The sequence below is a fragment of the Taeniopygia guttata genome, chromosome 8 (genome assembly GCF_048771995.1).
Source record: "Taeniopygia guttata chromosome 8, bTaeGut7.mat, whole genome shotgun sequence".
Lineage (NCBI taxonomy): Eukaryota > Metazoa > Chordata > Aves > Passeriformes > Estrildidae > Taeniopygia > Taeniopygia guttata.
In genome coordinates this window covers 12877612-12890433 of record NC_133033.1, presented here as the reverse complement: position 1 = coordinate 12890433, position 12822 = coordinate 12877612, and the positions used below count along the sequence as shown (strand labels likewise).

The 12822-nt window shown below is 37.6% G+C and overlaps 1 protein-coding gene across 11 annotated transcripts in view; it reads right to left on the bottom strand.

Annotated features, from left to right (window-relative positions):
• Positions 1-12822, bottom strand: part of ADGRL2 (adhesion G protein-coupled receptor L2) — a 385203-nt gene that overhangs the window by 357034 nt on the left and 15347 nt on the right. For 3 of the 11 annotated variants that reach the window (XM_072933006.1, XM_072933011.1, XM_072933008.1), the window contains exon 1: positions 27-533. The exons of 5 other annotated variants lie outside the window; for them this stretch is intronic. The gene's annotated coding sequence lies outside the window, so the exon portion shown is untranslated. Of the gene's footprint in view, positions 1-26; positions 534-2241; positions 2260-12822 lie in introns of those variants that run through there. 3 more of the 11 variants (XM_072933010.1, XM_072933005.1, XM_072933023.1) reach the window with 3 other exon arrangements.

Genomic DNA, 12822 nt, shown 5'->3' with positions numbered 1-12822 from the left:
GCAAAAACAACACGGCACAAACTCACTGATCGCCATGGAAACAGCCAAGCACCAGGCCCAGGCCCAGGGGAGAGCATTCCTTTTTGCCGTGCCTGTGTGGCACACAGCCCGCAGCCCCAGCGCAGCTGGAGCCCGGCTCCTCCTCGGCGCTCCCGATGCTGCCCGCTCCCGACTCCTCCTATGGCATTGAGGCTCAGCAAGGAACAGGCATTTTCCAGCGGAATCTATCGCAAAATGCTTTCTGTGCCTGCCTCTGGCAGATGCTGTTTGTAATACGCCTCTTCCCTAAAGTCATAATCTTACCTTAAAGCCTCTTGCTCTCCCTGACAAATTTATACTAAACTGGATTGTGGTTAATACAGCTCAGGTTCTCGGTGTTGTTTTGCTTTATTGTCTCTAGGGTTGGTTTATCCTTCATATTTGCCTCTTCTAATGCAGCCACACAGAGAAAGACATCAGCATTTTTTTTGCAGTAATCTCCCAAATCTCTTTCCTTCATCTCTTTCCTTCTTCAGTATGCTGCACGTTTTTGTTATTTAATAGGTTAGATTTTTTTTTTGTTTTTTCCTGTTTTGGTTCACTGCTCCTAGACTTCATATTTTACATCATATACACTAAATTTTGTTTTCATTTACTGGCCCAGACATTTAGGAGATGCCTCTGTCTCTGAAGCAGCTTATGTTGCTCCTCATTACGTAAGGCTTTGGGCTAGTAAAATGTCAAACATTAAAATTAAGTTGTTTTTAATGCTTTGGCAAGCCTACCTAGGTTATAAATGCATTTTTCTGCATTTAAGTAGCTTACTGATAGGGAAGAGGTGTGCTAATGTCTTTACAAACAGTTCAATGGGTGAAGGTGTGGGCATTAACCTCTTTGGAACGGGGCTGGATGTCTCTGCTGCCTTTGGGCAGCAGGTGTGTTACAGAGCCCAGGCAGGCTGGCTCCTAAACAGACACAGCCTGAGATGCTGAACTTTGGGGTAAAATGACAGCTTCAAGGGGGGGCGTATGTGGCAACAGCACAACCTGCACTTTAGGAACTGCATGATACAGAAACATCTGCTACCTGCAGAGGTGGGGGGAGGCATGTGCAGAGCCAGCTCCACCAGCCTGTGCTCCAGGCTTTGCTGGATGGAAGTTAACTGCCTCTTACCACTCGATTGCATCTGATCCATGGAAGTCAGTCAGCAGAAGTCTGTGTGTGCTGGAAAAATGTAGACCTACATTTTGGTTAACATGCAAACAAACAATAACACCAAAGCTGGGCATGCTAACAGACACAAGACATTGAGATTGACAGCTTGAATAAGTTTCAGACTCACACTGATACTTTGCTTTCACTCAAAACTCTGCTTGCAAACTGCTCTTTAAAGTGGAGTCTCAATCAAATTTTTGACTGCTAGATTTAAGACAGGCTCTCTGACTGTGGTCTCTACCAGCACCACTAAAGCTTTGCCAGTTACTGCCAGTAATGGTGATAAATTTAAAAGCTGGTGCTGCTTGCTCAGTGATCCATCAACAAATTACAAAAGTACTTAATCTGATACACGGTAAATGCATGGCAAAAAAACCCTCCTAACATCAGTAAGCCTCCCTGCAGTGAATAAAGATAAGCATGTGTAAGAGTCAGGTAAAATCCACATTACCTTAGTATGTTCCAAAGGCAAACAGTGAGCTGTGTGAAAATTCAGAGGGGCTACAGCAAGAGTTTACATCCAAATATTTTGAATCCTGAAATAACATCCATCTTGGCTTTAAATGTGTGTAGTAGAAAGAGTGACAAGTTTAACATAGTACTTCTGGACTTAAGTAGCCTTTAAGGAGTGCATTGGGCCTTAGCTCCTGCACTGTTTCTAAGGCAAGATCAAAAAGACTCCTCTGTTGCTTTCACTCTTGTTTTTCACACTGAGAGATGGTAACCAAAGAGCTGGGGAAGCAGCTGGCTCTTGTCTCTGCAGGTAATTTTGTGGAGCAGGGGGAGACTGCTGGCTGTTCCTAGCCACTGTGGTTCTGCAGGGAAGGCTGGATGTTCATGGAGCAAAAGGAGCTCGTCTCACTTTTTTCTTCTCACAGTTCCTCCTCTTATTGGTGTATTTTTTTCTTACTCTATTACATATCACTGAAATGCTTCAGCAGTTTATGGTATCACGGGACTTTTTTATTAATAGTATTGTAAAGAGTTTAAATGGTTATCATGTATCCAGGCCTGAAAGAATGTAAATCAAAATATCCCTTTTCTTACCTTCTTATTTTCTTTCAAGAATTTTGAAGCTATGGGTCTCTGTTAGAGTAAAAAAAAAAAACAAAAACTTATTACAGCACAAAATGGAAAGATTCCAAACAATCATAATAGGACCATCCCATGCTTTTATCTGTAAACCCTTCTCTCACCTACTGAATGTGAGTGGCCATCTCAGCAGATAACAAAAAAGCATCACTAGGACAAGGTCCAATTTTAGGGCTGAGGGTCTGTCCCTCTTCAAATTCAGAGTTTCACATCCACCTCTGTATGCCTACAAGAAAGTCAAACTGCCTGAATGAGCTGAGCTGCTGAAATGATAACAAGGGATGAAGAGCTGGTCTCTAGATCATCATGTTGCCATTCTGAAGGTCATTTATGGATTTTGGCAGACAAAATACACAGGGGAAAAAGCATAATTGAGGATTGAAGTCTGATGGAGTGTTTTCATTTGGCTCTTTGTGATTCAAAGAGCTTTCCATACTTGTTCCCTTTTTACTTTGAAGTGTCGACCCAGTTCAAAATGGGCTCTGGGACTTCAAGGGGCTTACAACCTGATGTGACAAGTTCCACATACAATTTTAAAGATATATTGACATGTGCAATCTCTGCTCTGTGTGAAAATAGAGATTTAACAGTAAATAACAAAATGTGTTTAGTGTTGTAAGGGATTCTCTCTCTTTCCATCAGCTGCTTGGGAGATTGAAAAGGGTTGTGAAAAGCAAGGAAAGAAAGCAAGACAAACAAATGTTTCACAGCGCTCAAAGTCACAAGCAACTATGCTGATGCCATGTTGAAAGTATTTCAGCCAGAAAACCTCCCCCTGCCTTTTTCTCCCAGCTGCATTTTCTCTTGTGAAGGAGAAGTTTACTCTATAAGTTATCAGAAAAGCAAACAAACAAGGAAGTTTACACAAAAATCAAGGGGAATGGAATGATAGGACAATGACAAAAAAACAACAAAAGCAAGGAAATACACAGATAAATGTCAAATGCACCCTCTGGACCCTTCCATTTGTTTTACAACAGTTAATTTAAAAGACTCCTCCTTCCTTACTTTCAGGATGCCTCCTGCTGTGTCAAGGTTTGAAGGCATTCAATACTATTTACTTTTAGTACCTGGTGTGGATTTCACTAGCACTAATGGATGCACATTAGGGGTGGGAGAAGAACCTTCTTCACAAAACTTCTGGGGACAGGACAGAAATTGACCTGGTGAAGAAATCTATGATCCTGTTTTTAAGACTCAATTTTGCCACAAAATTCCTGCACAGACTTGGATGATAATACTTCATCTTTTTCTGCTTTAGCTCCCTATCTCCATAACAGCAAGATAATACATTTGCTTGGTCACTGGGAATTAGCTTGAAACAGGGGGGAGTAAAATCTCCCTGGGTTTCAGCAGGAGGATATTATTTGTATGCTTTCATTTGTATGCTCAGGTTTTCCCCAACTGTCTGTCTGGATCATAAGTGCTTTGGGTCAGAGATATTCAGTGTATGTATTTCAGTGTCTGTGTTAACCCCAATTCACACAGCGAAGCTCTGATTTTGGATGAGAACACCAAGCACCAATGAATAACAGTAATTGAGTGGGGAGTGTGAGCCACTATCCTTCAGCCAGGAACCTGGGGTACTTGGTTGGCTTGACTCTGAATCAAAGGCAGATAAATTTAGCCTTGGATTATTTTATTTTATTTTTTTTCAGACAGGATCCAACATGCAAGTATGGACTAGGCAAATTCCTCTACTCTTTTCTGAATATCAGTGTGAAAAATGGGAACAGTTTTATTCATGAACAAAATTTATGGGCTTGGGATGTTATTTTCAAATTGTTATAAAAAGTTTTTCATACCAACACTTCTTTTACAATTTTTTTTAATTGCTCAGTAATATTACTTTTCTTCTTTGTGAAAGGTCACAATACTATATACTGTCTCTTAAAATCAGTGAATGCATAATGGCTTTTTCTGCTCTAACAGGAATCATTAAGCAAATTCATAAATCAATGAAGCACACCAATGCATTACTTTAATTATCATTTTTGCTCAGATGGTTGGTTTATGTAATGTAATTGTTTACTATGTCTGAGTATTACTCCAGAGAAGCTTGGCTGGATCTTCATTTCAAAATCTATTCTAATTTCTTAAGTGTTTTTGTAAAAGTAACAAACATTAGGCTGTGGAGTACACCTAAAAAATTCAGCTAAAGGAAAAATATACCCCTCCTCCCCTCCTCTTTTGGCATTTGTTATGAGATAATTTTAAACATTTTTGTCATTCTGTGTGTTTTCTTAGAGATGAATTCTATCCTTAGATTTAGTTAAATCTCCATAACAGTTTTTAGGCACTACAAAGCATTACATGTCATTTGACAGGCAGAGTTTATGAGTTGAGCTTCAGTTTATGAGTTGGCCTCAACAGTATCATGCTTAGGGTATTAGACACAACAAAACAGAAAATGATAGACATTAATGGCATGAGGAGCACTGACATTTTTCTTTGAAATACAAGGAATAATGGGTTAAGATGAAATACTATAAAATTCATTTTCTTGAAATAATATTTTTCCTAGCTGAGTGGTACAGAATAGCTAAGTGTTTAACAATCATGATTTATGCTTCTAGCAAAATCAAGAGCTTGTCTCAGAAATAAAGAGATTAAAACCCCTCCAACAACCATAATTTGGATTATTATTTATTTCTTGTTTTTCAGCTTTGAGGTTTGTGTTTTCACAGAGAAATGAAACTCCCATAATATGGTAAACTTGGGCAGTGGGATTTTCAGAATAAAATAGAGCTAAGAATATCATGAAGTCCCTGTGATGGGATTTGCAAGCGCCCAATGGCTTGGATGAAGTTAACTCAGGCAGCAAATTAGGGCCCTACTCAGGGTATTGAACAGCAGGAAGTGAGGATATTCCTCAGCCAAATAGACTTTGTGAGATCTGAGTCAAAGACCACGATTTCAGGGGAGCATAAAGGGGAAATCTGGGCTGGAGGAGGCAGGATGAGAAAGGCTGTACATTTACAGTGTAGAACAAAGGACTGCATTAGATGAACAGATCACCTGGCTGAGAATGAGCTTTACAGTTATCCCTGAAGACAGTATCAGCACAATTCTTTTGTATCCCTGTAGTCTCTTAAATTGGCTACAGTAGGACATTTCTGATTTTCAGACCTTCAAAACTGAATGGATTGAGAAGAATCTGTGACTTCTCTCACCATGTATCTCATAACCTACATATTCCTTCAATGACCAGGCATGAGAATGCATATTTCTGTCCCATGCCTTTTTTTGAGTAAAGAATAAAAATGTCTTTAGTTTATTTTTGTTACATACAAGATGTTTCAATGAGAAGTGCTATCTAAGTTTCTCATTAATGTTAACATGAGCCACGTGTTTATATCAGATACAGGTCCCCTGAAATCTGTATCTCCCCATATGTGATACAATCCATTTTGGAATCTAAAGCTTGTAAGTAGATAATAGGAAAATCATATGAGCTTTGCTTATTTACAACTGTTCCTAAAGTAATTCAAAAGCAGTAGTGAGGACAAGAAGAATACATGAGACCATATTGCTTTATAAGTGAAAGAAAGCTGCTGCATAAGGTGACTCGAACAATAAAATGTCATGTTTAATCACATCATGGCTAGGTCCACCAAAATCAGTGGAGTTTCATCACAAATTACAATGGTTATGTCTTACTGTGTTCAGATTATGTGGATCTTGCAGCTTTAGGAATAATAGTGTAGTATTTAAAGGGTCATATTTAAAAATCATTGCTGATAATTTGGAAGTGAGACACAGAAATTTATTAGCAAAATTTTAAGAAAAAGTTAATGTTAAGCTGTTTCAACTGCTGTACCCAGATATTCTTGGTATAATCTAGAAATTAAAATATTTAGGGATTCCATTTGTTTTGTATAGTGTGAAATTTCAAAGAAGTTTTAATTTTGTCTACACCCTCCCTAACCTCCCCCTCAAAAAAAACCCCAAAAATATACACAAACAAACCCAAACTCTCCAATAATAGTTCAGCAGTGTTATTAATGCGTTTCCCCCAGGGTCTTATAAACTTCCACTGGTTCACATATGCAATGTTTTCTCCTACTGGTGGCATGTTGCTTCAAAGATTGAATTAGAGTATTGCATGGGCTGGAAATCTCAGGGTGTCTCTAGGGGCTAGAATTTGTCTAGAAGAACAACCATTAACACAAACTGGCCCATACGCTGTACCTCAGGAGGACTTAAGATTTAACAGTCTGTTGAACTTCTGTAGTTTTTTGTCTTTGCCCTTTCTAGAGTGTGTTTTTTGTGCCGATCAGAAGCTAGCCGAGTTGCCCAAACAGATGATGGTAGGAAGGGCAGAAGCCTGGCATCCTGCCATACTAAGAGGCTTCTTCTGCAGGCTGTGAATGACCAGTGGTGTACAATTGCTTTGCCTATGTGAAACTTGTGAAGCACTTGTAAAGGAGTTCTTACTATTTTTAAGCATTTGTGGGAATCTGTAATCAAAATCACAATCAAGTGCTCCAAGTAATCTTAATTTGGAAACATGCTATCATTAATTGTGTTTTGCTGGCATTAGGAAAAAAATCTTTTCAGCAGATACCAAATCATATATATCAAAATACTTGGGACTAAAATAAAACAATGTACCTTTTGAGCTTCTGAAAGCTAAGGGGTGTTGTCTGCAGATTTATTTATGCCTGTTTTTGTGTGTATTACTCTAAATTAGTCCTCCATACAACTTCTCTGAGAAGTATCTAGACACACCTGGGCCTCCAGAAAAATAACCAACCAACATAAATCCAGCTCTCTTTTGTATATATATAAGGTTGTATGGCATGTCTCTCAGCAACAGCACAGACCTTTTTTCCCTTTCCTGTAGGGAAAATTTTAGTGAGTGGTTTTGCTGATAAGACAGAGGAATTTTGAAATTCTTGGGAAATACACAGCAAAAGTATTTTCAAGTAACTTTTTAGGCTGTAAATAATTTACTGTCATCATATGTCAACCTGATCCACTCATTGGCCAACTTAAAAAAGTACAAAAAGCTTAGGACTTGAAAGAAATTGAAATTTCATTGCAACTAACATAAACATATTTGTTTGTATAATTTGTCTGCCTGCAAATTGAACTGTCTAGCCTTGATTTCTATAGTGGTTTTATCAGCTGAGATGGGTTTGGCTGTAGAAAAATGTGACTTCATGCCATAAATTAACTACCTGTCTTTATGAGCAGCAGCTGCAATGATCTTTTAGGAGATAAGGGGTATCTGTTGTTGTTATTGTGTTCTTAGGGTTTTTTAAAATGTAGTTATCTCTTGAGGACTGCAATGTGATCAGCCCTGTACTTTGCACTGATGAGGCCTGTCCAACAGGACTCTGTTCTTGGATAGTCCAGTTTGAGGTCACAGATTCAGCCTGCTGATTTACCATGGCAGAACAGATTTCCCCTCATCCCTTGCCCTGTTAGACTGCAGTTCTTTGTTGTCTGGTGAAGGCAGCTCCTCTCCCCAGTGAGCCAGTCAGTGACACCACTCTTCTCTGCAATGCTCCCACAGCTCCCTGTTGAGTGTAACTCTGCACCAAGGCTGGGAGAGAAATGCACATTATCCATATTATTACTGTTCCATCTAAGTAAATAGCCATGATCCTGGAGAAGAAAGTGAGAGCATGGCCAGTCATTGGTGCACTAGTGCAAGAAGATTGCACCCCCAGAATAATGAGGTCAGTGTGGCACTGATACACAGTGAGTGGCACTGAGAACCTACATGGGAGGGAGTTTTCTTTGCATGGTTTTCAAAACAGGTCCATGCCCTAAGGGCAAAGCCTGCTCTCCAGATGGGATATAGTGAGGTAACAAGGCTTCAGCTACAGACCAAACAGCCAAATGTCTTCTCCAAAGCTATCCTGATTAATTTATTTCAAGGTTTTGATTCATTTTGTTTGAGTGAAATGGCTGCTATTTCTGCCTTTGCTCAGTTTGAACATGTTTTAATAGAGGATTAGTCTCCTCAGGCAGGTGCAAGGAAAGTGCTTACAGGGTACGACAGTGAAAAGAACCGGCCGGTAGGAAACAAAATCTCAACACATTGTGGTATAATAAGCCCATTTAAACAGAAGTGAATGTTTGACATTTACATTTCCCTGTCTCCTGTACAAGGCCAGAACAATGTTCTGAAAATATAAAAGTGGTGGAAAATATTTCACTTAAAGCAACAACAAAAAAAAATCCCTTTAATTTTTTAAGCCTCCAGCCCTGACAACTTGTCATGGGAAAAACTGGGTGTGCTCCATCCCTAGGGACAACTCTGTTCTCAGTTGTTCCACGGATCCGTTCTGGTGTCGCTTTGGAGAAAAGACACCTGCTCCTGTCCCAGCCAATGGTGAAACAGCTAGCACTATTAAAAAATTAACAAAAGGTTAAAAGGAATGGGAAAAAAGAGAAAATGAAATTGATGAAAATTAGAGACTGAGGATAGGAAAATTATAAGAGAAGGGAAAAATTAATAAAGCCTATGTTATTTACTCTAACTTTCTAAAACCATGACTAATGCATAATTTAAATATGTTTAATTAATTAATCCAGTAAATGGATACCTAGCAATTTCAAGGAGCTAGCAAATAAACTAAAATAGATTACTTTATCAGAATAGGCAGAGAACATGCCCAATAATATCTGAGCTAATTTGTCTGTTAAATAGCACATCATTGTTCCACTTCAAATTCCTCCTTAAACCCTCTTTGCTCTGTTGCGCCTGTGAATGGTAAGGCTTGCAAGGAATACTACTGATTACATTGGTAAATTTTGTCTCATTTCTTTTGCTTTATACTATTTGTATTATCTTGCACTTAAACACAGCACAGGAATTTTTCCAGCCTCTTTAGAATGATTTCAGCAGAGTGGACTTCAAGTAGGGACAATTATTATGCTTGTAGACAGCATACTAATACTAATAAAAATTAATAAAAAATAATGACATTAAGCCATACTTTGGTTTAGTTCTTGAAAGTCACAATCATAATTAAAGACATAGTTTTCAAGTTAATTTTCTAAGAAAAATAAAGCATAAGAGAGACTTTTCATCTCTAGGATAAATATTATATGCAGTATTTTAATTGTCTTAACATTTTTTAGGAAACTGAGGCATATGTAAAAAAAAAAGCAACAATAAAAATGAAACACTTGATATCTATATGAACAAAACTATTTAGATCAAAAAAAGCTGGTTTTGGTGTCTGCCAAAACTTATATCTAACACAGACCTCTTTAGGCTCAGCTAACCTTGGTTTTGATGATAGAGAGAGAGAAAAGTGATACTGTTTTGTTTCAGCAGAAGTGATGTAGGCACTTCTACAGGAACAGTGTCATGGTGAGAACTGTGTAGAATGAGAGTGAAAGTGAGGATGTTTGAATAAGGATGCTTTTGACCTGCATACAAACGAAAACACAACTAATTAATAAAAAGATGATAAAGTTTTATATCCAAAAGTAGTGAAGACTCTATAAAGAGCTTTAATCCCATCTGCCTGTCTCCCAGAAGGATTAGGATAAATTCAGAAATTATTTTGATCCTTCTATAAAGTCTTAGACTCAAAGTCTGTCTTGGCTTAAATTCAAAAGGCCAATGTGTATTTTTCAGTTACAGACATCTGAATATCTCATTAGTATGTTGAAATTATCACTCAAATGACTGTTTTATTTGCCTAAGTGCTGATTTAATAGACCAAATCCAAGATTTGGCAGTATTGACAAGGTATCTGTGTTTGAAAAGTGAGTTCTGACTTTGAATTACATGTGACAACCTTTGTGCTGCTGGCATTGCAAGCCTTCAATCTATCCACCATGGCAATTCTTACACCAAAACCTGAGGTACTGTACACAAACTATTAGATTCTACAATGCATCCAGATTTTGTCTTTGGGTTTTGTTTGTTTTTATATGATTTTTTTCAGATTTTTTCAACTTATTGACAGAAAAGCACAACAGTTTAGAGTTTTTTAAGTTTTAACTGCTCCTTTATAATAAAAACTTCATTTCCTGGGTATAACAGCTGATGTGAGCTTAAAGGAAAAAGACCAGAGAACACTGTAGGTAGAAGAAGAAGTGAGAGAGACTAGAAGCTTGAAGGGTCCAGAAAGGATGAACAAAGGAAGAGTTAAGGGTGCCTTGAATGACACATTTGCTGATGATAAGTGGATGACAAATGAAAAGCTGTTAGATAACCACCTTCCACTGAATCGTCATTCTACATACAGGAAACTATTGAAAAGGCATATCTTTAGGTTAAAATCTCTCTCTTAATCATTGAACATGGAACTGGCCAATCTGGGAAATTTGGGCTCTGTTGCTAAATATCAAAAAATCTATTGTAAATTTAAAAGAAACATTGCAGCAACAACAAACCACAAAAACCTCACGACCTCTTGTTGTAAGAAACTCATTTGATACTATCAGAAAAGTTGTTTGAAAATACAGATGAATTGAAATGTATAATATCCTTTTAAAGTGAAACTCAGCTTGTTTCATTAATAAACAGTTTATTCTTCTTAGAGTGTTATAGTAACATGGCACAGCTTTGTGCAATAGAAGGCTGATTCTTTATGGCTTTTCTATTATTATTAACTGCAGGAACACATAAAAGGTGCTACATTTGCAAAGTATTATTATTCAAACCTATCAATGTTAAAAATCCTTTTTAGTTAATTTGCCCTCACAGCTTGAAACACCCTGGCAGTTATTGAAGCTCTGGTGTTTTCTCTAGACAGCCATTGGCATAATTCCAACAGTGATTCTGACCCTTAAAAGACCTGGGACTTCAGTTAGGGCCCGTCAGTCACACCAAACTGTGACAGATCTGTGGTGTGGGCAAATACCACGGAGAGGCTCTGATGCTGTCCTCACACTCATTTTAACTAACTCCCCTGAAAAGTCTTGGGTCGTGTTTACAGAGCAGTGACACCATTCTTTCAAGAAAAGGCAAAGGTATGGTTTATTATTGCATGAGAATACTCAATGCAAAAGTGCCTTCAAAAAGTGAACATATATTTGTCCCTATGAACCACAATCACAATGGGCTACACAGATATTTGAGTGTTCAAATGTGTGCATGCAAAATCAGAAGGAAAACATACATGTTCCTGAATGAGACATTTTTATTTTTGAAATTTATAGTGCCTGTTACATGCAAACTAATTTGCATTTTTACAGTTAGGAAATGTCAATAAATCCATGGCATGTAAAAGGGCACTGCTACTATGGCAGTGATTGGAATTCTATACTTTGTCAAATATATGTACCTCTTAATTCAATAATCTTTAAAAGCAATACTCATTGTGGTTTACAGTATGACACCTGACCTTTTGTTAATGTCAAATACCATTTTGCTTTAGCATGGAAAATTATTATATTTCTATAAATATAATCATTATTCTTGGGGAAAATGTATTAAAGAAATAGAATAGAGAACTGATCAGCTTATCAATTATTTCACATGACAGTGATTTTATGTATTATTGTTGACATTTCTGTAAGTATCCTAAAAAGGCCCTAAAAGAACAGCATCTCAAAATTCTGCCTGCAATACTGGCCTATTAGCTGAGGGTAGAGAAAAAAACAAAAATTCTGTGGTGCTGATGGGCAAGAAGAATGTAGCATTATGTTGTTTTTCCAGCCAAGCTCGATAAAATTTCTGGCAGTGCTTATACAATATGTGGTTTGGACCTCTTCATAAAGGTAGCTAAGTACAATTTGCAAAATACCTATTTAGTTGTCATGGATATGTCCAGTTCTGCCTTAAAAGCAAGCTGGCAGCAAGGGAGAGAAAGAATTCAGCTCCACATAATTAGGAGATACAGAATTTTTTTGCTGCCCTAAGCAAATATACTTGCCCTTGAATGAAGCGTGTCAGTTAAGCTTGAGTCCACTGCTTGACCAGTGTATCCATGTAGATCATTTATCAATATATGCTTTTCATGTTGACAGGATAAATCACATTGATTCATGTCTAACTTGTGTTAGAAGGAGAGTGTAGGTTAAAAAAGAACTCTGAAATATGTGTATTTTTTTACATATCTCTAGATATGTAAATATGGCAAGACATTCATTTTACCTGAGCAGCTGGACTTTACCGAACAATCTTGCACAGAAGTATATCGTTCTTTCTGTTGGGATAGACCAAGGCAGAATTTTGGCCTGTGGAAGAAAATCAATGTACTTTCTTTTTGTTTATGATGTGCCTCCAATGGTACTTCATGTGCCAGAGAAATATCCTTTAAATAGCAGTCTTCTTCACCTTCCATGCTTGGCATTGACATTGTTTTCTTTATGAGGTAAAGTGTAGAAAGATACAACACAGTCTTAGCATGGCTTAGCAAAAGAGTGGTGCCAGATTTAGACTTTGTTTATGACATAGTTCTTCTATGAATATGCAAGCAAAAATCAAAAGACTCTCCAGCTTGTGAAAAGGAATTCATTATGAAACCCCACAACAAACCTAATGAGAACTTTAACGATTCCTTATTCAAACATTATATTAGAGGGCAAAAGAGTAGCAGAGATGAATCAGTTGCCTTA